Below are 25,707 nucleotides of genomic sequence, written 5' to 3' on the forward strand. Positions count from 1 at the left end.
TTTCCTTCTTTTGTCTAACAGTATGATAGAACTAAACTTTATTATTAGGTATAAACTTTGGCCTTCATTTTGTAGTATAAGTTTTGGATTTTAATTTCCTTTTAACTTAGGATAATATTAACCTTATAGCAAAATTTAACACAGTTTAAAACTCACGTGATACCAAATTATAACTTTTCCCTTAAAGAACTTAAAATAAAATTCTTACGTTTTTTTTCTTATTTTCCTATTTAATTTAAAACATGATTTTAAAATGAACAAAAGACTGCTTAGCTATGTTTTTAGTCTAAAATCATTTGGCTTTTCTTACATCTCTGCTAATTGTTTAAAAGGAATGCTACTTTGTTAGCAGATCATTCAAAAGTTTAATGGGCCTTTGTACAAAGTCTGACAAGTAAAACCAAAATTCTTCCAGAATCCAGTATCACAAAAGCTTTTGTTTCAAGCCACAAATTAGACAAATCTGTTTTTTTCCTAACATCTGAACAGTTTATATCAAACAGCTCCAGTGTAAGTAAATATCCATCTCTTTAAAAAACAAAATTAATATTAGAATTCTTTTTCTTTATAAAAAGAGCTAAATTCAACACATTCCAGATGTTGCAACTGGACCGCAGATGTATCCAAAATAACAATAAAGGAAATACATTTTTTGTTTTGATTCCAAGCAGAAACAATTGCCACTTAAGAATTCACGTTGAGGCCACAAAAAACTGTACTCTTGTACCTAGTAAATAAACAGTATTGTTTTAGTAAAGTGCTTCAGGACGTGATGTTATGTAAGTACCACACCTTCCTATCACAGGATTGGCAGCCTATACACAGAGTTCTCATCTTTAAAGATCCACTGCTGTTGATATCAGGGTTACTGGTGTCCAATGTTCACCCATGCAAAATTCTGATGTGCAAAGGAAAAGGTAGCTTCCTTAAGTTTAACTTTCTTCAACAGGTCCCCATGGGGGTCACAGGCTGTGGCGGGTAGAGGAAGGTGTGAGTGAAGGGGAGAAACTCTAATCTGGCCTGCCAATACGCAAATTTCTTCTGGTGCTAATGCATCCCTTTGGGGTGAATTCATTGGATTTATGTGTTAGGATTAGACTAAATCTTCTCTCCAGTTTCAATACAAAATGACAGCTGGTAGATGGAGATTTTATAAGACCTCCTGTTGGAAGAGAAGGGCCTCTGACTGATGCTGGACCTTCCTGAGTGACACTTGCAGTGTGGTTAGCCAGTTCTCTACTCTGGGGTTTTCCAGAGGCCCCCTCTCTCTGGGTCCTCAGGCAGGGTTGACTCCCTGGTTACCTAGCTCCATGTGAGTCCTCACTGGCCTGAGATCGAGGGGTCTGCAATTCATGCAGTGGCTGGCCTGGGCAGCAATCCTGCAACACAGCTCTATGAGCCCCACCACAGTCCATACTACAAAGCACAGCAAGGGAAGAGGAGACAAGCTGGCTCAGGGAGGGCTCAGGGCTGACCGGTTCCTTCTCCCTGCCCAGCCTGGTTCTGTCACCACTATGCCACAGGCCCACCAGTCAACATGTGAGGCTCCTCCTATCAGAACCCCTCCGTTTTTGTTTTTGCCTCCCTTCATCTGACACGTCCTGGCCCTTTGGGGCTTTGACCTGAGTTGGAATGTGAGGACAAACTGCTCTCCTAGCTTGTCTCCCCTTTGCAGAAAGGGCTGCCTTTTTTTCCCTTTGTCTTGCCAACTTCCTCCTCCTTCCAGAAGCTCTATCTCCCTTTCCTGGGGTTGTGATGGTAATGAGAAAAAGTCAGATCACCCAAAATGGGAATATAAAGATCTGGGAAATATATGTTTATAAAAAATAAAAAATTAAAAAAAAAGAGTGAAGAATGAAAGATAAAAAAAAAAATCTGGGAGAATTGCTTAAGTATTTCAACTGTGTATCAGGGTTAGGGTTATCTGGAGTACTGCCTCAAAGTAATAGTGGAATAAATAAGATTGAAGATGATTTGTTCTCAAATAAAGTCTGGAGGTGGGCGGTCCAGGGCAGATATGGCCTCAGGACGCACTCCATGACTGAGGGCTGCTTGGCTCTGCTTAGTGTACCATGTGTGACATTTAGTCTCAAGAGCATCTTATGGCCCAAGACAGGATATGCATTCTCTCAGAAAAAAAAAAAAAAAAGGAAAATAAAAGCAATACGTAAATGTCAGCTGGCTTTTAAGGAAGCTTCCAGAAGGGGTGCTTGGGTGGTGTAGTCAGTTAAGCATCCAACTCTTGCCTCAGATTGTGCTCTCAGAGTCGTGAAAACAAGCCCCAAGTCAGACAGAGTCTGATTGAGATTCTCTTTCCCTCCATCCCTGATGCTCCTCTAAAATAAATAAATAAATCTTAAAAAAGAAATAAAAGGAAGCTTCAAGAAGGTGCTACAGGACACTTGTCTCACATCTAGCTGGAAGGAATGCTGTGAACGAAGTTTGCATAGTGGGCAAATATGTGCCCACCCAAAGTGAGGAATCCTTCCCTATGGAAGGAGGGGAACATGGTTATTTAGAGGTAGCCAGAAGTCTCTGACTTGAAAAGTTTTCATTATTCCATCCTGAAACAAGCTGCAGGAAAACATTCTCGAGTTTCCAAATTTATGGTGATGTGGAAAGAGCATTTGACTAAAAGTGAAAACAAGCGAAAAAACCCTTACTTTCTAATTCTAGCTTTTCTCCAGCTTATTGCATAGCTTTGAGGAAGTCAATGCTTCTTTGATTTTCATTTCCTTTTCTATAAAATAAGGTGTACTAGATGCTTCAGGATGTTCTTGAAGCCCAGATTGTACCTGTGTCTACAAATCCAACCTTAATTTTAAAGACCTATGTTTTATAATTCCTACTTTCACTTCATAGAAATACCAGAACTTATCATGGCAGGCAACAATGGGTTGAAGAATCAAGATTCTTCAGTTGTATGCACATTACAAAACTGTGTTAATATAATGCAGTTGCCCATACTTTTTATCCTAAACACTTGACTATAATTGTCTTTGATCTGATTTTTAAATTTAAGTCTTACTGATCTGTTGGCAGATAATAGAACATATTAACCTAAATGGTCATAGCAAGATAGATATATGTATTGGTAACTATAGAACACATTATCTATTGGTATTGGTTCAAAAATATATTATGAATAATATTCATATGATGTGACTATATTACAAGTAACAGTTATAATATATATAATATATAATGTAAATTTTATATGTATATTCTATGGCATATGAATATAATTCATTATGATATGAATGTCTTATTGATGTTAAGTTTATAATAAATAACATTATAAAAAAAAGATGTTGGGGAGCGCCTGGGTGGCTCAGTGGGTTGGGCCTCTGCCTTCGGCTCAGGTCATGGTCTCAGGGTTCTGGGATCAAGCCCCGCATCGGGCTCTCTGCTCGGCGGTGAGCCTGCTTCCTCCTCTCTCTGCCTGCCTCTCTGCCTATTTGTGATCTCTCTGTCAAATAAATAAATAAAATCTTAAAAAAAAAGATGTCAGTATTAGTTACATATTCTTAGTCTCTGAGATGGAGGTCATGTAGTTTAACTAGATTCCCCTAGAATTCTAAAGACTGCATATCATCAGGGAGAAAATAATTGTCTAGTTAAACCATTTTTTTGATCCTGAATATCATTTTTAAATGTGCTTATGAATTAGACCTACAAGTAAAGTCCAGACATAGCTTGGAAATTTTAAAAGACTTAATGTGTCCTTTGGCAAGGGCAAAATTACTCTCACTGCCTAAGTGCTCCCTTCATCTTAAGTGTATATGTAGTTGCATATGGATTCCATATCTGTTTTATCTTCAAGTTCTCTATGGGGAATATTTCCCACCTTAGGTGATTTTCTGAGAATATAAATCCAAAAGTCAGTTTTCTTCTTTTTACTGTGTATTTTTGGTGAGGACAGAGAAGTGATAGAGAAGATGACAGGAATGAAACTTCAGTTTGTGTTTGCAACCTCTCTGGAAATCATGCTTATCTACCAATGTTTAGAATCTTCTGAAATTTCTCAACTCAAAATTAAATGACTACTTTTGTCTGTCTCTATTTCTGGGATTTTTCTCCCTTGAGCAATAGATAGAGGATCTAAGGACAGCAGCCACCAAGCCATATCCTCCTTTGAAGACCAGCAGATGACAGAGAGATAGACATCTTGAAAAGTTCTCTCTTTGCTGTCTTCAACACAACCATCAATGTGTCTGTTGGAAGCCGCCCAGAATTTGGAAGGGGAATGATGGTGCTATAAGAATCAGTAGGGACATATTGCAGCTAACTCTGTTACATTGAATAGATGGAACTTTCAAATTTAAATATGTGTGTATATTTTTCTTTGAGACTGAGATACAAATTCCTTTTATCTTTTTCCATGATTTCCTGCATCTTACTAAATTCAAAGAATATTGGTCATAGGTACCTTGACAGTAATTATATTTGTTTTTGCCTTTTCCTTTTAACCTTTGTTTACTGTTGGCTTCAGCAGAGACTATTTGAACAAATGGGTTTTTATTTGTCCACCCCCTTTTGAAAGTGTGCTGCTCTTTTTACAACTAATTGTTATACTATTTGTAACTGAAATACTCTACTAAGTAAGACACAACAAATTACTTTGTAATGCTTTTTTTTTTTTTTAATTCAGGGAAGAATCACTTAAAATGGTCTTTCTTACTATCTAACTAGACATACCCACTTCTCTGAGGGAAGAGTACAATAGAAGTTTTCTATGCCTTGTTAATATCAGGTCTTCACATGGGCTATATTGGTACATGTTAGGAAGTCAAGTAGGAAGGATAAAACTGAGAATATTTAAATGTGATGAGGTTCAATTAGTGTTTTAGAAATTTATCTCTGTATGAAGAAAACTAGGCTTAAACCAAGAATAGAATTAAAAATACAAGGATGGTGCAAAATCAGGTCAGATTAGTACCAACTGGTGTCTCTGAGATAGAAAAGAAAACAAACATGTAGTTATTTCAATAATTTCGATCACCCAAGAATAATATGACTTATACACACTAGGTGAAAACCAACTGCTTTAGGGTAGGAAGCAGAGGTATCAAACAAGGAAGCTTGGAACACCAACCACTCCCAAGAGTATAATCATGTAGTGCATATAAATGCTTAATTTGGGCACAGAAGTAGGTGGCATTGGGGGAATCATACAAACCAGACTGAGATAGTGGGCAAAGCTTCACAAAAGATGGATTGTGGCAGATGTTGTAGGCTGCCTGACCTGAACTCCACCTCCAGTCTTCTTTTCCCTTATCTGTCTCAACTACAGAGGCTGGAAAAGCTGAAATTTTCTTTTTCAGTCTCTGTTATAGTTAGGGACCAAATGACACACTTCAGGTTAATGAGATACAGGCAGAAGTCCATAAGGGGGAGCCCTTAGCGTGTCACTTCCTGGATAAAAAGGCCAAGCCTCCTGAAGAGAAAGCCCCTTGCCCATTGTCCCTTGCTCTTTTCTTTTGAACATGGTCATGAAGCTTGGAGGGGCAGCAACCATTGGAGAACAATGAACTGACAAACATGGATGTGGAAGTCATTGCATTAAGATGGGGGAGTAGAAAAGGAGAAAGAGCCTGGATCTTTTGATAACATCACTGGGCTTTGGTACTAGCTTTGCTTAGCTTAGAACATCAGGCTATATAAAAAGAACATTCTCCCTTAAACACCTAGTTATTTAAGTCATTTTGGGGGTTTTCTGTTATTTGCAGGCAAATACAATCTTAATTGATATAGTGACTAAAGAAGGGAAGGGTTTTAGATTTAGAATAAATATATAAATACAAGCATGTATGTTTGAGAGAATTACTTGAATGCTGTCAATTTATTACTTCTCCTGTTAACATGAGTTAATTGATCATATATATGGTTTTATTTTATTTATTTATTTTTTTTAGATTTTATTTATTTATTTGACAGAGAGAAATCACAAGTAGACAGAGAGGCAGGCAGAGAGAGAGAGAGAGAGAGGGAAGCAGGCTCCCTGCTGAGCAGAGAGCCTGATGCGGGACTCGATCCCAGGACCCTGAGATCATGACCTGAGCCGAAGGCAGTGGCTTAACCCACTGAGCCACCCAGGCGCCCCTATATATGGTTTTATATCCAAGATATGGCATTTATCTTAGAACTGGTCAAAGTCATATAAAGGAAATCATGAACAGGGGAAAACAGTGGCTCAAACTTTGGAATTCTCCATGACCCAGCCTGGGATCAGAGCTAGCTATGTAGCCAATTGTTGAGATGGCTTTCCTGCCCTTGACATTGCTTCTGAGTACGGAGTAGAATAGCCAGTCAACAGAATGCTGTGCCCACTGCTAAAGAGGAGGGAAGCCAATTTGCATAAGGACCAAGGGCCTTCTCAGAGGGAAGAGTCTGAGAACTTAATCCCTACTTTCTGAGATGCAAAGTTAGGGGAAGATGGTATAGAATGAGATGGCTCTGACCAGGAGATGTCGTCCCAGTATAAAAGGACCCATATGATCTCAAAGAAGAACTCACTGAGGGAAAGAGAAAGCATGGCTTGGTGACAGGTCCCACACAAAGTTCCAAAGATTTGTGGGTCTTGCTGATTCTGGTACTGTAGCTGACTTATTTACTATTCACTGAAATTCAAGGCTCCTCACTATCATGCCCCTCCCTATGAGAGGATTACACATCCCTACCTTATGACCTTTTGCATAGCCGAGTGATTTGCTTTGGTCAGTAAAATGTAGGAGGAAGTAATGTGTGTCACTTTTAGGCAAGGCATAGAGGCAGTGTGTGGTTTACACTGCTCTTTTAGCTCCAGCTTGCAATGTTCCCTGTGATGGCTGCTATGTCCTGGGGATTCTGGAGTGAAAATGACATGGAACAGAGCGACGGCAGACCTCCATGAGCACATAGCTATGTAAGAAATAAACCCTTGTTATTATAAACCAATTCAAGTTTGGAGTCCTTTGTTTCTTGAAACAGCTATTCTGACCTCAGCTGGGACTAATTGAGGGCATTTAATGATACAAAGCTCAAAAAAGACATTTTGTGGCTACATGTTTTGGGGTGCCTCATTCCCAAAACTGGGTCCCACAGAGGGTTAAGTTTGCACAGGGCATCTTTAGGATTTGGTGGGAGGAAACCGACACTGATGAATTTCTTTCTTTTTAAATAGCTAAGAAAAATAATTTATCATTAGGAAATGGTACAGTGTTACTGAGAACACTGCTTTTGAGGGATAATATTGAGAATAATCAACTGATACTCTTCTCACATTCTTTTTTCCATGCTAAAATTGTGTTTTAAAAATCAAATTCCTGGGGCGCCTGGGTGGCTCAGTGGGTTAAAGCCTCTGCTTTCGGCTCAGGTCATGATCCCAGGGTCCTGGGATCGAGCCCCACATCGGGCTCTCTGCTCAGCAGGGAGCCTGCTTCCTCCTCTCTCTGCCTGCCTCTGCCTACTTGTGATCTCTGTCTGTCAAATGAATAAAAATCTTAAAAAAAAAAAATCAAATTCCTTTACTTGCATCTTTCGCCTCTTCTCCTAACCCAGGCAGTGAGACATGAATTACCTTCTCTTCTGGGTGGACAGAGACACTGAAGACAAGAAAATAAAGGCAGTATGTTTGAGTCTTGAATTCAAAATATGCTCGTGAAAAGTAGACAACTGTAGAGGTAGTGAAAGGCAGACTAGATAAATGGGATGGGGAGAAATATATTGAAAAGGATTGGGAGGAACCATTTGAAAGGGGTGCAGCTTACAAGTGAGCCCATAAGGCCCCACCAGAATCAAAACATGCTTTCTAGTTCCAGGAGGTCCTCCAGAAGTCACTCACCATTGTGGTCCAGAAGGACTGCTGATAGACAGTCGCCAGCACAGTGCTTCCCAGTCATCTAGCAGGAGTGATGGCCATCTGTGCTCTGAGATTTTGTTCAGGGTCCCCCTATGACTCATTGCAAGTAGATAACAGCCCAGATGCTCGGGAACCCCTTGGATTAGACAGTGGGGTAGGGTGATGATGGGGGCTTAAAGTGAAATTTCCTGCCTCAACGAGGATGGGACCAGAAAGGGCAGTTGGAAATCTCCCAGAATACCCCTATTCCCCAGAAATACTTGGTGTTCATGTGCAAATGAGAATATTTAATCTGCACTTTGCTGTAACAGCAGAATTTACCCAAGTCTGTGTTATTTTGCCTTAATAATTACTCTTTTAAGAGTCTCAAAATCTTAATTTGACCTGAGAATTGAAAGCATATTTTTACATAAAAGCTGGTACCTGAATGTTCATAGCAGTGTTATTCATAATTGCCAAAAGTGGAAACAACACAAATGTCCATCACTTTATGAATGGATAAACACATTTTGGCATATTCTTCATACAATGGAATATGACTGAACCATAAGAAGGAATGAAGTACTGATTCATACTATAGCATGGTTGAACCTTGAAAACATGGTAAGTGAACAAATTAGACATAAAAGACCATATCTTATTTAAATTCCTTTTTTTTTTTTTTTAAAGATTCTATTTACTTGACAGAGAGAGATCACAAGTAGGCATAGAGGCAGGCAGAGAGAGAGGAGGAAGCAGGACGCGGGGCTTGATCCCAGGACCCCGAGACCATGACCCGAGCCGAAGGCAGTGGCTTAACCCACTGAGCCACCCAGGTGCCCCTAAATTCCATTTATAAGAAATGTCCAGAAAAGGCAAACCCATAGAGACAAGGTAGATTAGTGATTGCCAGGAGGAGAGAAGTTGAGGGAAGTGACTAATTGTGCATAATGGGGATAGTGTTTCTTTGTGGGTTGATGAAAATGTCCTGAAATTAGTGGTGATGACTGTATGATTTGTGAATATACTAAAAACCACTTTAAGAGGCTGTGACATATCTTGATAAAAATTAATTTGTAATACTTAGTTTTGGTTGTGTATAAAAATATTTGTACCAAATGTGTTCTTTGTAGATCTGAAATTGAAAAAAGACAGTTTAAAATATAAAGCAATCTTGATAGCTTGGAAACCGTGTTAGTCTAAAATAAGCAAAAAGTAATATGCTTCAAAGTGCAAATGAAAAATCCCAGACTTTGTTTTCTACAAAAAGAAGGAAGTGAGCTATTCGGGATGAAATAATTGAAATTTGGAGAGCCCTGCTTCAGTAGTCCCCAAATATAGCAAAGCACACTGATCATATTGTTTTTAATTTTCTAGAAAATGTGAATTTTTTCAGATTATAGTGTATTAAGGACAAAATTTAGGAATAGACTACATACTGCCCTTGATCAGCAACATTGTTTCTGATGGTGCTGACAACTTTTAAAAAGTCACATAAGAAAATCTGGATGAAACAAAACTTTGAAAAGCAAAAGAAATGATCTTGATTTGTTTATTTTTAACATAAAAATGACTTATTTTTGGTTTTATTCTAAGAATAATAAGACATGGAAATCAGATTTCGATCATTGGCTTAATTAATTGATCTGTGTGACCTGTTTTTTCTGTCTTTACTAATATAATCTAAGGATGCATTATCTCATGAGCTCTAATTACTATCCAGTCAGTAAGTTACGACTTTCAGAAGTGTTCTGCAGTTAAGCAAGTTTGGGCCATGCTGCAGTGACATCCTTCTCTACCCACCTTCACACCAGAAAGCTATATTTAGAAATAGGTTATGCTACAGGAATGAACAATCCCCAAATCTCTACTGCTTTTTTTTTTTTTAAGTCTATTTTGAGCTCATATTACATATCTTGGGTGAGTCAGCAAGAGCCTCAGCTGGCAGTCAGCATGGCAGGGGTTCATTCTCCATATCTGCAATTTCCTTGGAGTGCACTGCAATGTCCTGCATGGGCAATTAAATGCACTGCACAGAAGCACACCTGTCTCTTTCATGCATGTTTCATTGGTCAAAGTAAATTACATGACCACACCTAATTTCCAAGGGGGCAGAGACCTACAATCCTACCTTGTACCTGGAAGGAAGAGAATTCAACTACTGACCCGCCCTGATATCTACCCTTTGGTCCACTCCCTGTCCAATAGAAGTATAATACAAGCCCCAAATGTATTTTCCAGTTTATTAGTAGCAATATTAGAAAAAAAAAGCAAAAAAGCAGGTAAAATTAATTTTATTTTTTATTATTTATTTATTTTTAAAATTAAGTTATGTTAGTCATCATACAGTACATCATTAGTTTTCGATGTAGTGTTCCATGATTCACTGTTTGCATATAACACCCAGTGCTCCATGCAATCCATGTCCTCCTCAATATCCATCACCAGGCTCACCCATCCGCCTACCCCTCTTTCTTCTAAAACCCTCAGTTCCTTTCCCAGAGTCAACAGTCTCTTGTGGTTCATCTCCCCCTCTGATTTCCCCTGCTTCATTTTTACCTTCCTTCTCCTAATGTCCTCCATGCTATTCCTTATGTTCCACAAATAAGTGAAACCATATAATAATTGGCTTTCTCTGCTTGACTTATTTCACTTAGCCTAATCTCCTCCAGTTCCAAGGGATACTGATTAGTTAGAGGGCTTTACATAATTCATGTGGCCTTACCGAGCCTCAGTTTCCTCATCTGTAAGATGGCATGCTTAGATGAGATAATCTCAAAAGAGATTTTAAAATCTCAAATTTTGGGGCACCTGGGTGGCTCAGTGGGTTAAGCCGCTGCCTTCGGCTCAGGTCATGATCGAGCCCCGCATCGGGCTCTCTGCTCAGCAGGGAGCCTGCTTCCCTCTCTCTCTCTCTCTCTGCCTGCCTCTCTGTCTACTTGTGATCTCTGTCTGTCAAATAAATAAATAAAATCTTTAAAAAAAAATCTCAAATTTCAAGATTCTTGTTAGGATGACATGGGCTATCATGATAAGAGCTGGATTTTTTTTCCAAAAATCTCAAATTTTAAGATCTCAAATTTCAAGATTCTTGTTAGGATGACATGGGCTATCATGATAAGAGCTGGAATTTTTTTCCCCCCAAGAAAAATGGACCTTTTGTACAGTAGGCTTGTAGAGTAACATGTTTGGGGCCACTTTTTCCAAGAAGAAGATGGCTAGCCACCTAAACCCCATCATTACTGAGCAGCCATTGGCAAAAGGGGGCCCTGCAGTCCCTTAAGTTGAGTGACACAGGCAGCTTCTGAGAACTTAGAAAGACCCGCCTTAGGCTTAGGTTTAGTTGGCAGTGGATGCCTGTAAAGAAGTCTGATGAATTCTCTCTTGGCATTGCCAGTGTAATCCCACCGGACATTTTACCTCAAGGAAGGGAGAAAGTCCAGTGTCTGTAAGAGTCACAATCCACAGGGTGTTTTCAAGGCCAGAGTAATTATTTGAATAGTTAAGGGGGAGGAAATTGAGAACTTTCTTCCTTCACTTCATGAGCAGTGAAGTGGTTGAGGATAAAACTAATGCCTGAGGAAAGGCATTAGTTTCCCACACCTCCAAGGGACTGTTCCACCGTGGTGGTCTTGCTTACTCTCTGGAGGGATTTCAGCACTGGGAGAAACCAGCTTGAAAGGGCCTCAGGCACAGGTTCTGCTCAGTCCTGAGTTGCCCTGCCGCCCAAGGTGTTCTTCAGACTAGGACATGTCAGCTCCTTGGCCTTTTCTCCTGGAGGTTAATAGAGCAGCAGCAATGTAAACAGAAGGGTCTTCTTGTGGTCTGCTTTGAGGCAAATTTCAGTTCCTCTAATTATTCTAAATCTCTTCTTAGACAAGACACCAGGATTAATTAGCAGAGTTCATTTACTGTCACTTGTGCACTTGGGAATAAAGAATTTCAAACCAGGTCATTAGGTGAGCATAATTCATTATGATATTTCAGGGCAAAAGGGATTACTTGGCAATGTTAATAATGGTATTTTATCATATATAGAGTGAAGATGTACAGAATTTTCTAGTCCCCTTCTTAAAAACCCACATAAAAAGGACACATTGAGTGATTTTTATGAGAATCTCTGATTTGAACTGTTGACCTCCCTTTAGCTCAAAGAAGTGAGAAATTGGGAACTGAAACATATTTGGACTCCAATATCTGGGCTAGGACATTGATTTTTGAAATTGATGCAGAAACTCTAAACTTCATTTTTCTTACCCCTTTGGGCATGAATTCATAGACAGGTTGAGTTTCCCCTTAAGAAATGGCCCTCATGTTAAAAAAAAAAAAAAACAATAAAAAAGGACAAGAGTGTGCAGTTCAGCTTTCCTTCCAACTGAAACATCTTATCAGTAAATTCCTGCATTCCTGGATCAATTTCTGGTGAGCAAGACAAAATGAAATATGTAATGTGAGTTCAGGTGAGGTGAAGTGAGATTATTTACTTGAAAAAAACACCTGTGTTTTTGTTCTATTACAGCTGGGTGGTTCTTTTTGGCTCCGTGTGCCGCACAGACTATCAAGTGGGCTGGTGGTGCTGGGTTAAGCATTTGATATATGTTGACTCATTCTCATTCTTGCTCCAGCATTCTTGGATAATCTTATGTGGGGGATATGTCAGGGCCTCCTTAAGTAGAAGATAAGCTGAAGTCATTGACGGTCACTTTAGGTCTTCTGCCGGCCCATCCTCAGACCTGTGCCCACAGGACTGGCACCCATTGGTTAGAGACCATCGTGGGTCTCCTGAGCCCCACCTGCCTTTCCTCTCTGTCCCATCCCCGGTGTAAGCTACTTCCCACCTCTCACACCTGTGGCTGCCTAGGACACGTGCACTTGATGTTCTCTGTGATTGAAAGTATCTCGTACTCTCTCTTCTTTTTACTTGTTTCTCAATTCCCAACCTGAATTTCTCTCCCCTTGCGAATGCCTTCTGAAATCCCTGTCCCCACCCTACTACCCTTCAAAAGTAACTGTCACAGGCGTGGGTGTATAGCTCTGTGGTAGAGCATTTGACTGCAAAAGTAACTGCCACCCCCTTGTGCTTTCAAAGCACACTGATTGTTTCTCTTTCTCTAGCGCAGCACTTAACACATGATTCTGATAGGTTTCAGGACAGCTCTCCCCAAAATACAGTATTTGTGTATTTAATATTTTAAACTGAAGGAATATGAGAAATGGCAAGTGAAAGAATGCTTTGACCTTCCCCTGAAACAGATCGTAAGACCCTAATGTAAAAGGTGCCTTCTCTATACCTGGAAGAAAGGAACATCCTTATCTCCAGGACGGAGGCATGCCCAGAAGAAACTAAACAAACATGTCTAAGATCCCCCCAGTTTACAACACTTAGCTCACAATCTTGTCCTACCACATTTCCTCACAACTTTCCACTCCTCATCCAACCTAGCTTAAAGGCCCTCAGGTTTAACCATATCTTTACTTCCTCATTTCCTTAAGAAGGCTCATGTGTAACGTAAAACTTAAATAAATGTTTATGCTTTTCTCTTTTTAATCTGTCTTTCTTTTTGTTACAGAGACCCAGTTGAGAACTGAAAGGGTAGAAGGAAAAAACAGAGTTTTCTTCCCCTGCAGTTTCATAGTGTCATCTGGTCCTAAGTGTTTCTTAGGCTTTTTGGAGCTCAGTTTCATCATCTATAAAATGTGAGCAAAAACAGTGTCTCTGTCATTGGGCTCTTGTAAAGATAGGACATTTACAAAGCCTTAGCACCATGCCTGTGACATATTAAGAGCGCAATTAATGGCACCTACTATCCTTATTATTGTAATTATCATCATAGTTATTAATTGCATGGAAAAATGTGGAATAGTGGCAAAATACCACTTCATCTAAGGTTTAATGGGGAGAACCAAAGCTACAGTATCTCCTTTGCTCTACTCCATCCCCCCCACCCCCTTTTTTTCCCTTTAAAGTAGGCTCCACACCCAGCATGGAGCTCAACACGGGGCTTGAACCCATGGCATGGATATCAAGACCTGAGCTGAGACCAAGAGTCAGACAACTAACCAACTAAGCCATCCAGGTGCCTCTCTACTCCATTCCTTTTTAAAAACCTGTTAATATGAAAAATTTCTAACATACAGAAAAGTAGAAGGCATAACAAACCCCATTACCCAGCTTCAACAATTATCGATATGCTGTCAAATTTGTTTCATCCATACCTCCCCTCCCCCTTACTGGTTATTATTTTTCCGTGGCTTTAATGAAAGAAAATTTAATGCTATAAAATTCACACTCTGTAATGTACAATTTAATGACTTTTAGCAAACATATAAAGCTGTGCGGCATGAGCACAATAGTTTTAGAATCTATTCCTTTTTTATTTAAACAGAGAAAAAGTGACTCTTTCCTTTATACCATGACCATATTTTACTCCATAAGATAATCCTTATCTAACTATTACCTATTTTTCTATTTCCCATGACTCTTAGGACAAAAAGTTGTGTTTTCTCCACATTGCAATGTGTGTTTGGGAAACATGGTCTTTGGACTCACCTGTCTATTTCTTTTAATCTTTTCCTCCCACTACAATAAAAACCATCTGGTATTTTGAAAAGGGAAGATAAAGAAATCAACAAACTATAAAATGCCTCTAGAGGCTGAAGATATTTGTTTAATAAGTGCATAGAAAAAAATGGACGACTCACTTTCAAAAGATGATTATGACTTAGTGTGGTAAAATGCAAGTGCTTTCTGACCCCAATTCATCATAAAATTACACTGCATTTGCCATGGAAACTATAATCATTTGCAAAAACCACAATATTAGCTCTAATCTCTTTTTCTTTCTTCCTTCCTTCCTTCCCTCCCTCTTTCCTTTCTCCCCTTTCTTTCTCTTCTTTTCTTTTCTTTTTTCTCTCTCTCTCTTTCTTTCAGTTCAATCTAAGCCAAGCTATGTAGAGAGTGCTGAGAAGGCAAAACTATGGCCTACCCATTTGCCCGATGGGCATGTACAGATTTCCTCTGATAGTTGAGGTTATCCTAGCGAAGTGGTCTGGTATAGTAGAAAGAATAGATGTGGGCTGAAATCAAATTTCCAGATTGCTGGTAACTCTTACAGTCATTAGTGAATCTTCTTTCACCTTCTTTCTTATTCTGATGCACACACTTCTAACTTCTAACTCGTGCCAGAAGCAAATCAATCCCACCCCACCGAGTGAACGCTGAATGGAAGGAGATGGTATAGCACTTACACCAGTGGGCAAGAGCTAGGGAGGAATGGTCTTATGTTTGTGTGGAGCTGTATTATTGACTGAGCCTTCATCACACCATTTGGGGATCTTGTTGAAGTTGAACAGAATACTTTGTAAGAGCAGAGTGGAAATCCTGCTAGATTTGGTGGCTTCCAGATTCTTCAACAACAATATAAGCATACCATCTGTTTTGTATACCTAATACAGTTATTTTAACCATCAAATTAAATGTTTAAAAGTATATAATAAACTGTACTCTACAAAATGTTAGTATTACATAAGTAGTCATGGAACAAGACCATGCATTTGTACTGTTCTCTGCACTTTATTAAAAGCTCTCATATTTCACAGAATTTCTAATAACCCTATGGCTTAGGTATCATTATCTTCATTTTATAAACGTGATTCTGAAGTTCAGAAAAGTTGAATGACTCCCTGTATCATTCAGCTTGGGCTGTCATAACAAATTCTAGAGACTAGAATGTTTCAACAATAGAAGTTTTTTCTCTCACAGCTCTGGAGACTATAAGCCCCACGTCAGGGTGCCAGCATGGTTGAGACTCTCCCTTCTAAACTTGCAGGCAGTCTGCTTCTTGCCATGTTATCATGTGGCAGAGAGAGAGAGAGAGAGAGACAAGGAAGATGCCAATTATAGTTCAATTAAAAAGGAGGAAGGGAAGGGGGAGGGAGGAAGAAGGAAGGGAGCTAGAACAAACTCTTTGGTGTCTCTTTTTATTAGGGCAGTAATCCTATTGTAAGGATTCCACCTTCATGACCTCATCTAAATTTAATCCCCTCCAAAAGGCCCCATCTCCAAATGCCATCACACTGGGGGTTAGGGCTTCAACATATGAATTTGATGGAGGGGGGGCATGGTCCAATCCATAGCACTCCTTCTTCTCCCTTTCAAGATCATATAGTTCATAAGTGGCAGAGACAGAAATTAAATCCCTATTTTTTCAAATTCAAATCTGGAATTTTTCTTCCCCTAAAACCAAAGACATTTCACATTATTTGGAAACTAATTCAGTCAGGACTTTCATCTATTTTATTGGGTACTACTTATGACAGCTAACCCTAAAATGGAGACTATGGTATTCTATTCATTTACCTGACTCTTTTGGAAAGTGGATTTGAGAACATTTCTTCTCTGGTGCTAATTCCTTCACAGATGCTAGATAACAGATGCTGGGTAGATACCAATAGAAAACTAGGGAGCTGCCAAAACCTTCACGTTTTAAGGTGCATAATAACTTCAGAAATTATTAGTGTCACGGAGAAATTTATAGAAATTGAGGTTTTGCTTCTTTACTTGGCCTTTCGAGTGTAATGTAATTTTTAAAAACCTCTTTGATGTAATATGGCTTTTCTTGGTGACCAGTGAAGTTCCAAACTTTCTTGTTTTTCTCCTTCATAAAAAGCAGAGAAGCAATGATTCTATTTTCCTGGGGACCTTCGCCTCCATACGCTTTTTCCCTCTGGCTGAATATAGTGATATCTTTTGTAATTAGAGTAGAACCACAGGTTGTCCCTTGCTCTTTTCCCTTCTGTATATTCCTGCTGCTTCATATTTTAGGATTTATTATTTTGCTGCTTAACCGTTATGTTTTGAATGTGCAAAATGTTCTCAAAGGATTGATTATTCTTAAAGATTAACTCTTAATGTCTTTTCTCTACTTACTAGATTCCTAAAAAGAGAAAAGACAAATTTGTTTTTTACTTTAACACAATCTCCCAAGAGGTTATTTCTGGAATATCCCAGGAAGGTTTAAGAAGATGTTGACATAGGAGAACCAGAATCTTTCTTAGAAGTCTGGTGAATAGTGTAACTCCTAATAAGAGAGAAAATTCAAGGTTCTATGGAGGCTTAAAGAGAGAGGGTCCTTATTACAGCTCCCTATAGGTACTAATGCACAATTTAGGAAATATTTCAAGCAATTCGAGATGGCTAATTTTATTTTTCAACTTGGCAGGGTACCTAGATATTTGGTCAAATATTATTCTGGGTGTGTCTGTAAGGGTGTTTCTTGATAATATTAGTATGTGAGTATGGTAGGTTGCCTTCCCTAATGTGGATAGGCCTCATCCCACCAGTCGAAGTCCTAAATAGAATAAAAAGGCTGAATAAGAGAGAGTGTTTCTGCCTGACTGCCTCTGAACTGAGACAGTGGTCTAATCATGCCTGAAGACTTGAATTGGAGCATCAGTTTTTCTCAGCTTTCACTCTGGAACTCACACCATCAGCTCTACTGGGTCTCCAGTTTGCTGACTACAAATCTTGGGACTTGTCATCTTCTATAACTGCATGAACCAATTCCTTATAAGAAATCAGTCAATCTGTCTATCCATCTATCATATCCATCTATCTTACAGGTTCTGTTTCTTTGGAGGACGCTAATATACTACTCTTCTATGTATATCCTGTGGTGGCTTTATAAAGTGTCAACTTGACAATGTTGAGTTATATTTTCCAGAATTTTCTTCCCTGTGTGTTGAAGGTGGGCCACAAGACACACTTTGCCCACAATTTGGGAGCAGTAGCCCTGTTGGTTTTATGTGTGGGATAGAGTTGGGAGAGTGTACAGGTACTCAGTGCAGAGGCACCAGGTGATGTTGTAGCTCATGCCTTTTTGCTACCTGCTGGTCCACTTCATTGGTGTGGCATAGCAGCTGGGCCTGCAGCTTTTTCACCTGCCCCTGGGTCCTTTCTTGGCTTTCCTAATGCATAAGCCAAGCCCACAGCTAGCTCTGTGATAAAAGGCACCAGCTACTACTGCAGGACACCCTGCATTTCTGAAGTTCGAAGCAATAAGGCACAGTGGTTCTAGTCCATCTTCATTGGCTCTGGGCTACACTCATAGGTTTCAGTTTGTTCTTCACTTTACATCAGAGTTTCTAAACCTTAGTACTATTTACATTTGGGTCAGATAATTCTTTATGTGGGGAACTGTCCTGTGTATTGTAGGATATGTAGCAACATCCCTGGCCTCTAGCCACTGGATGCCAGTACCCCATCCTATGGCTGTAACAACCCAAAACGTCTCCAGACACCGTTAAATATCCCCTGGGCAGAGGTGAAGCCAGGTGAGAAGGATTGGGGCAAAGTTGGCTGTGACTGAGAACTGCTACTTTATATCTATCTTCTCTTTCCCACTACCTGCAGATGACTTCAGACTCTAACATGACAGAGTGTCTTACAGAGACTATATAACCAAATACCATTATCACAAATGGTGAAATCCCAAAATAAATTCCTTGTTGTGTATCTCTCCAGATGATTTATCTCCTAGTGTATAACTCTCCTGCTTCACTGATCAAATCCTGAGTGACATCCCCCTTAGAATTTGTTGTGTCTTCTTGAATCTCTGGGACCACTTCACTCCTTTTCCTCATCCCTTACACCAACAACTTCCTACACCTCCCCTGCCTCCCTGGTGAGTTAATGCTGCCTTGGAAGACGGGCAATCAGATCTACATGAAGTGTGCTTGGTGTAAAATCTAGTGTAACTCTGACCTGACCTTCCACTGCTGGCGCTTCCAAGGAGCTGGAGTTAAGGCAGAGCTGTGGAAAGTCTCAGCGGCATTCAGAACCACTAGGGGTTTTATTGTTTTGTTGAGAAGCCTAGAGGTAATAGTTACAGGCTCTGTTCTTAAAATCTTCCAACATATTATGTATTTTTTCAAAGTGATTTGTAACAAGTGTGTTGTACATTTGACCCAGTGAAAACAATCTGCTGTTCATCTCGTCTCTAGTTCCAGGAAACTAATAGAATGCAGTGTTTTATAGAAGTAGAAATTGTCAACATCTAAGACCAAACCCTTTATTATCTGGGTATGAAATTCCCCTTGAAAAACTGGTGAGAGTAAGATTGAGCTATGACAAAATCAAATCTATTCATTTTTAGGTGGCGCCTGGGTGGCTCAGTGGGTTAAGCCGCTGCCTTCGGCTCAGGTCATGATCTCTGGGTCCTGGGATCGAGTCCCGCATTGGGCTCTCTGCTCAGCAGGGAGCCTGCTTCCTCCTCTCTCTCTGCCTGCCTCTCTGCCTGCTTGTGATCTCTCTCTGTCAAATAAATAAATAAAATCTTTTAAAAAAAATCTATTCATTTTTAAATGTTATAAACCTGGCACTGTGTCTGGTGTTGGAGATCTGGTGGTCAACCAGAGAGGTCTCTGCCCCCATGGAGTTTAGAGTGCAGTGGGAGAAACACACTGCACAAATAATCACATGGTCCAAGTTGTATGAAGGAACAGAATGGGAGTCCTAGGAGAGGCCAAATATATATAGCAGGGATGGCAGGGATGGCTTTCCTGTGGGAGTAATGACTCTGGTGAGAAGTAAATGGAAGAGAGTTCCAAGCAGGGACAGAAAAGAGCTTGGTCCATTCCCAAACCTGCAAGAACGCCACAGTAGCTGGAGTATGGTGAACAAAGAGGAGAGGGGAGGGTGATGAAGCTGCAGGGGAGGAAAGGGATCAGACTGCTTCAGGGTTTGGAGGCCAAGTAAGGAGCTTGGCTTTTACTCCTCACGCAGAGTCACTAAAAGTCTGAAAGTCAAGATGTGGCACAATCGAGTTTATAATTTTAAAAGGTCCCTCTGGCTGCCATGTGGGGAATGGATTAGAAGGAAGCAAGAAGGGGGTGGGGAGGGCAGGCAGGGGGTGCTGTGGGAAAGGCCAGGGGAGTCCAGAAGAGAAAAGATGAAGGTCCTGATAGCAGTGGAGGTGCTGCAAAGTGAGTCATTAGGAAGTAGGTTGGGTGCAACTGTGCACTGACTTCAGGATGAGATGCATGAAAAGGAGCTATGGAGGCAGACCCGGTTTTGCAATCTAGTGGGTGGTGGTGACAGAAAGGAAGGTGTGATGTTCATGCCATTGCTGCTTTCACATGATGTTTACACCATAAAAATCAGAAGAATCAACACTCATTCATACAAACTCAGTGTTGAATCACTTTACAAAACGGCACTCTATAATATGAATATATTATCAAGAATAATGCTAGGGCACTATTTAATCTTTTAATATTTTTCTTTGTTGTTGTTGTTGCTGTTGGTCAGTTCTGCAAATGAGCATTTAAAAAATACACTTTAAGGTTTACCTGTCAGTTGCAGTTTTTCAGCACTCATTTAAGATGGACTTTAGCAAAACTCAGTTTTAAAGCTGGACGTCTGAAATGTGGGCTTCAGGTAAGGCTCATTCCAGACAACATGGCAAAGTAGCATTGCCATGTTTGGGGCTCCCTTTTGTGGTGGGACTCCCCCACACCTTTGTCCCTAGTGGCTATCCACTTCCCTTGTCCAGCCTATTATCCCACAGATGGAAAGAAGTGTAGTATCCAGAAGAATACTACAACTGAAAAGCTCAGAGTTCCTGATAGGCCTTTTGGCTGCAGAAGTGAAAGCAAAGTTATTGTCAGGTTCTCCGACACCTGAACAGGGTAAACTTGTACACATAATCATTTTGTACAGTTTTTGCAAAGTGATTTAACAGCAAATGGTTTTTACCACAAAGTTTCCTCACAGGTACCATTTTTGGACCCTTTTGCCAAATGTTTATGTGACACGTACTGGTGAAAAAAAAAAAAGATGAAGTATCATCAGAGAATAATGAAAAGGGGGGTGTGGGCTGGGACACAGAAGTCTGAAAATAGGCAGCTCCAGGATTTGGTCCAAAGACTTGATAATATCAAAGATTCAGACTCTTTCTATCTTTCTGCTCTGCCATCCTCAAGGATAAAGACCTACTTCCTAAGTTTATTAACTCATGGTCACAAATTGCTGCCACATCTCTAAACATTACATTCCTAAACATTTGGGGATTCAAAGCAGAAAAGAAAGGGATGAAAAAGCTCTCTTTTTATCAGAGGGGAGAATGCTTCTCAGATGTGCCTCAACTGACTTCCCTGTGTATAGTGTATAGTAGGACCATATAGACACCTGAAGGGGGCTAAGCAACTGAAAAAATGAATTTCTAGAATTGCCATAACTGGCTTAGACTCATTATGATTAAACTCCTGGAGCTAGGGACACTATCTAAGTACAGAAAAAACCAGAGCTGTATTCTCAAGAGACAGGGAGGGAAAAGAGAACAGTTTTTGTAGGCAAACAATAATGTTTACTACAATTTCTTTAAAAAATATCTTTTAGAGAAATGTTTGTAGGTGTATAATAAGTTAAACTTCCCTGAAAATTTTTTAACCGTCCAATTTTTGACAGAAAGTGATCTTTTCAAAAAGAACCACACATTCATTCATATCCAACTGATACTTTCTGAGCACCTATTATGCACCAGGCACTGGGTATACAGCAGTGAACAAAATAGACAAAATCCCTGCCAATACAGTGCTTCCATTTCAGTAAATGAAGACAAATAATATACAAAATAAACATGCTTTACAGGTGTTTTTTGTTGTTGTTGTTGTTTTGTTTGTTTTTTTCCTGAAGGCTGTAAATCCTATGAAGGAAAATTGGGCAGGAAAATAGAATAGAAAATAATGAGGCATGCGATTTTGAACTGAGTGACCAGGAAGATTTCTTTGGTGAAGAGGCTTTAACAAGAGAGTAAGTTACATGATTATATGAGGTGGAAGGAGAGGGAGAAGGAGTAGTCCAGGCAGAGGGAACAGCAAATCTGAAACCCTCAGCTGGACAGTGTGTCTGTGCTTCAAAAAGAAGTCCAAGAAGGTCTATGTGATTGTATTGGAAAGAGCACTAAGAGGATAGTGGGGGCTAAAACTTCTAGGGCCATGTATGTCATTTAAGGGCTTCAGCTTTTATTTTGAGTAAAAGTGAAAACACTGAGTATTTAAGGGACAAGATTTGACTTACATTTTATAAGGATTACCTTGGCTGTTGTGTTGTAATAGACTGTAGGAACAGGTAGGTTAGAATCAGGAAGAACAGTTAAGAAGTTATTATAATAATTGAGGTCAGATGATGGTGGCTTGGACCAGGAGAATAGTGAAAAATGGACAGAGTCTAGAGATACTCTGAAAGTCAAGGATTTGTGGTAGAGTAAGTATGGGTAAGAAAAAGAGGAAAATCAAGAATGACTACAAAGTTTTTAGCCTAAGCAAAAGGTGATGGACCTACCATAAACTGAATATGGAAGGTGTGGGTAGATCAAGTTTTTGTTGTTGTTGTTGTTGTTTACAATTTTACTTATTTATTTGACAGAGAGAGGGAGAGACGTCACAAGTAGGCAGAGAGACAGGCAAAGGGTGTGGGGGGAAGCAGGCTCCCTGCTAAGCACAAAGCCCAATAGAGCCCTCCATCCCAGGACCCTGGGATCATGACCTGAGCTGAAGGCAGAGACTTAACCCACTGAGCCACCCAGGCGCCCTAGATCAAGTTTTAAAGAGAAGATCACTAGCCAGTTTTGAACATGTTGAGTTTTGAGATGACTACCAGACACTTAAGTGGCTGGATAGGAATGTGGAGTCCGGGGAAATGTTAGATTTGGATATATACGTCTGAGTGTCATCATCAAATGGATTGTAAGTCATAAAGATGGTTGAGCTCACTGGGGATAATCTATAGATCAAGAAAACCTGAGCACGGATGACGGATCTCGTACTTGAATCCAAGAGAAATCAGCAAAGGGGACTAAAAAGTGGCCCATGACACAGGAAGAGAGTGCTGAAAGTCAAGGGAGGGAAGTGTTTCAAGGATGATGCTGCAATCAGTACATAAAGTAAGACCAGGACTGAAAAACCATTGGTTTTATCATCTTTTCTAAAACCCACAGAAAGGAATATAATCCTGCCAGTATCTTGATCTTAGCCTGGTTAGATTCATGTCAGATTTCTGAACTACAGAACTGTAAGATAATAAATTTGCATTGTTTAAGATACTGAGTTTGAGATAATTTGCTAAGCAGTAATAAAACTATAATATAGGATACTAGAGGAAAGAAATTAGAAATTCAGATAGTGAAGTTGAGATTCTAGAGGCTTTAGTTTTGGTCATTTGGTTACTTTGACAAAGACAGTTTGGTTTGGGGGATGGGGTCAAAGCTTGATTGCAAAAGGTTAAGAGAGAACGGAAAGCAAGGACTAGGAGTCAGCAACTACAAATAGCTGTTCTGAGGAGTTTGGCTCTAACACGGAGCAGAGAAATAGGATTGTAGCCAGAAAAGTCAGTGGGGATCAAGAGAATGTTTTGTTGTTTGTTCTTGAGAAAAGAGAAATAAGGCATGACTTTGTGCTAATGGAAATGATCCAGTAAAGAGACTGGAATTTAGAGAAGTACTGGTCTTGGATAGAGGTCTTATAGAATTAGGAGGGAAGGCAGAACTCACATGGGAACCTGTGCTTGACCTTTGGTTGATGTGATGCAGGGAATTTGCAGGAGATCTCTCTGGTTCCTTTCTTTTCTCAATGAAAAAGGTCATTGGATGAAAGTGTGAATGGGAAAGGTGGAGTCAAACAAAGAAAGACAAAAAGGTGTGAAATTGTCATGTAGTAGAGTGAGAGAATGAAAAGACCAGGAAAATGTACAGTTGGTGGGCAGCATTACAGTTCTGTTTGGAAGTGTGTTTTGCTCTATTTGTTTCAATGGCATGGATGCAGGTGCAGAACAGGCAGAGAATTGGAGTCAACCCAGCTCTTTGAGGTTTTGCCAAGGAAGAACAACAGAATAGGAGAGGGGGACCAGGGAGTTGAAGATGGATGAAAGACATGATTGTAATAATTAATCATGGAATTCCAGCTGGGTAAGGAAGGAAGTGAAGGTATTCAAAAGGTGACAGAATTCTAAGTTGTAGAAACAATGGATTTTAGGTCCTTGGGGGTGGAAACATTACTGGAGTTGAGACACGTGGTAGGCAGAATAATGTACCCCCCCCCCATCCCTTCCTACCTAAGATGTCTGCATCTGAATTCCTGGAAACTGTGATTATGTTGTTACATTGCAAGGGAAATTAAGCCTATAGATGGAATTAAGTTTGGTAATTAGATGACCTCAAAATAGGAAGATTATCCAGGTGGACCCCATGTAATCACAGCATCCTTAAAAATAGAAGAGGATGGTAGAAGAAGAGTCAGGGAAGACATGACTATAGAAAATGGTCAGGGTGATATGACTTGAGGACACAACTTGCTTTTGCTGGTTTTGAAGGTGGCAGAGTGAGACATAAGCCAAGGAATGCAGGTGGCCTCCTGAAGCTAGGAAAGGAATGGAAATGAATCCTATACAGAGCCCATAGAAAGGAACACAGACCTGCCAATATCTTGATTTTAGTTTGGTTAGATTCATGTCAGATTTCTGAACCACAGAACTGAAGGTAATAAATTTGCATTGTTTAAGAGGCAGAGTTTGTGATAATTTGCTACAGCAGCATTAGAACTATAATATAGGATACCAGAAGGAGGAGCTAGAAATTCAGATAGTGAAGTTGAAATTTTAGAGGGTTTATAGTTTTGGTAGTGGCGAGGTGAAGGCTAAGGCATAGGCATAGATGGGGGTCTGAGGATAGGCAGTCAAGAGATTATTGAAAGAACATACCTCATAGAACTAGATAGTTTAAAACTAAAATTGTGTCATGCTTTCTATACATAAGTCAAAATTAGGTAGCAAATTATGAATGTATTAGAGTTTTTTGCTTGTGTGGTTATTTATTTATTTATTTATTTTTCACTAACAGGCATACAAGCAAAATTTTTGGCCCGCCCCTTCCTGCAGCTGATCTTTATTAGTGTTTACTGCTCACTGGTATAAACTGTGCTACTCAGAATTGGATTAGGGGGAGATCTGGTCTAAATTAAAGCTGTAATAAATGAGCACTGTTTACATTTCCTCACTCCCGCCCTTCTCCACACACACATCAAATTACTCTGGAAATGAAATGCAAAATAAAACAAGGAAGGATTCTGTTCTTCATTAACGTGTAATTATAAAATGCTGGGGCTCCCCTGCTGGGTGGAGAGGCAAAGCCCACAGCAAGGGTGGGAATACTTGAGGGTGGGACGTTCTTCCTGGCTTTTAACTATGGGTGAATTTATTATTTTCACATCTTTACATGAGGGGAATAAAAATAAGACCCGTAGTCCCTTCATAGAACCATAATGAGTCAAGAAAAGCAAAAGGACAAAAACTGTTCATCTTGCAAGACTAGAAACAAATAGTCTACAAGGCTATTCTGATTGATTCCCCTGCATTCACTGGTTGGTTGGTTGGTTTATTTTTAATAAGCTAAGGAAATGATATATTACTTCTCATCAGTTACATTCCCAATCTCACTTAGTCTTTTGTGTAGAAGAAGCAAAGGTGATAGAGATGCTCTCAGTTTACCTTAGTGAACTTTAAAGATATCTGGAGTCTCAGGTCTGAGGGAGGAGGGTGAGAGGTAGCACAGGACAGGGCTGAGGCCCAAGATCAGACAGATTCAGTATCCCAGGGTGGCTGTGTGGGACAAACTCAGCAACTCAGGCTGGCTGTGTGGGGAAGTTGTGTTTCCCAGGCTCATCCCTCTCTGTGTCAAATGGAGTTAACAGTTTAAAGAGCCTCAGAGGATTGTGAAAACTCGATAAGATTATTGGCTAAAACAAAACCTGCAATAGATATGCAAAGAATAAAAAGAAAACAATCCAAGTTTATCATTAAAGAAAGTCAGCAAACCATGAAAGAGAGCAAGAGAACA

Source organism: Mustela putorius, unplaced genomic scaffold, assembly GCF_011764305.1.
Source record: "Mustela putorius furo isolate JIRA1106 unplaced genomic scaffold, ASM1176430v1.1 tig00003834_pilon_pilon_pilon, whole genome shotgun sequence".
In the NCBI taxonomy this organism is placed as follows: Eukaryota; Metazoa; Chordata; class Mammalia; order Carnivora; family Mustelidae; genus Mustela; species Mustela putorius.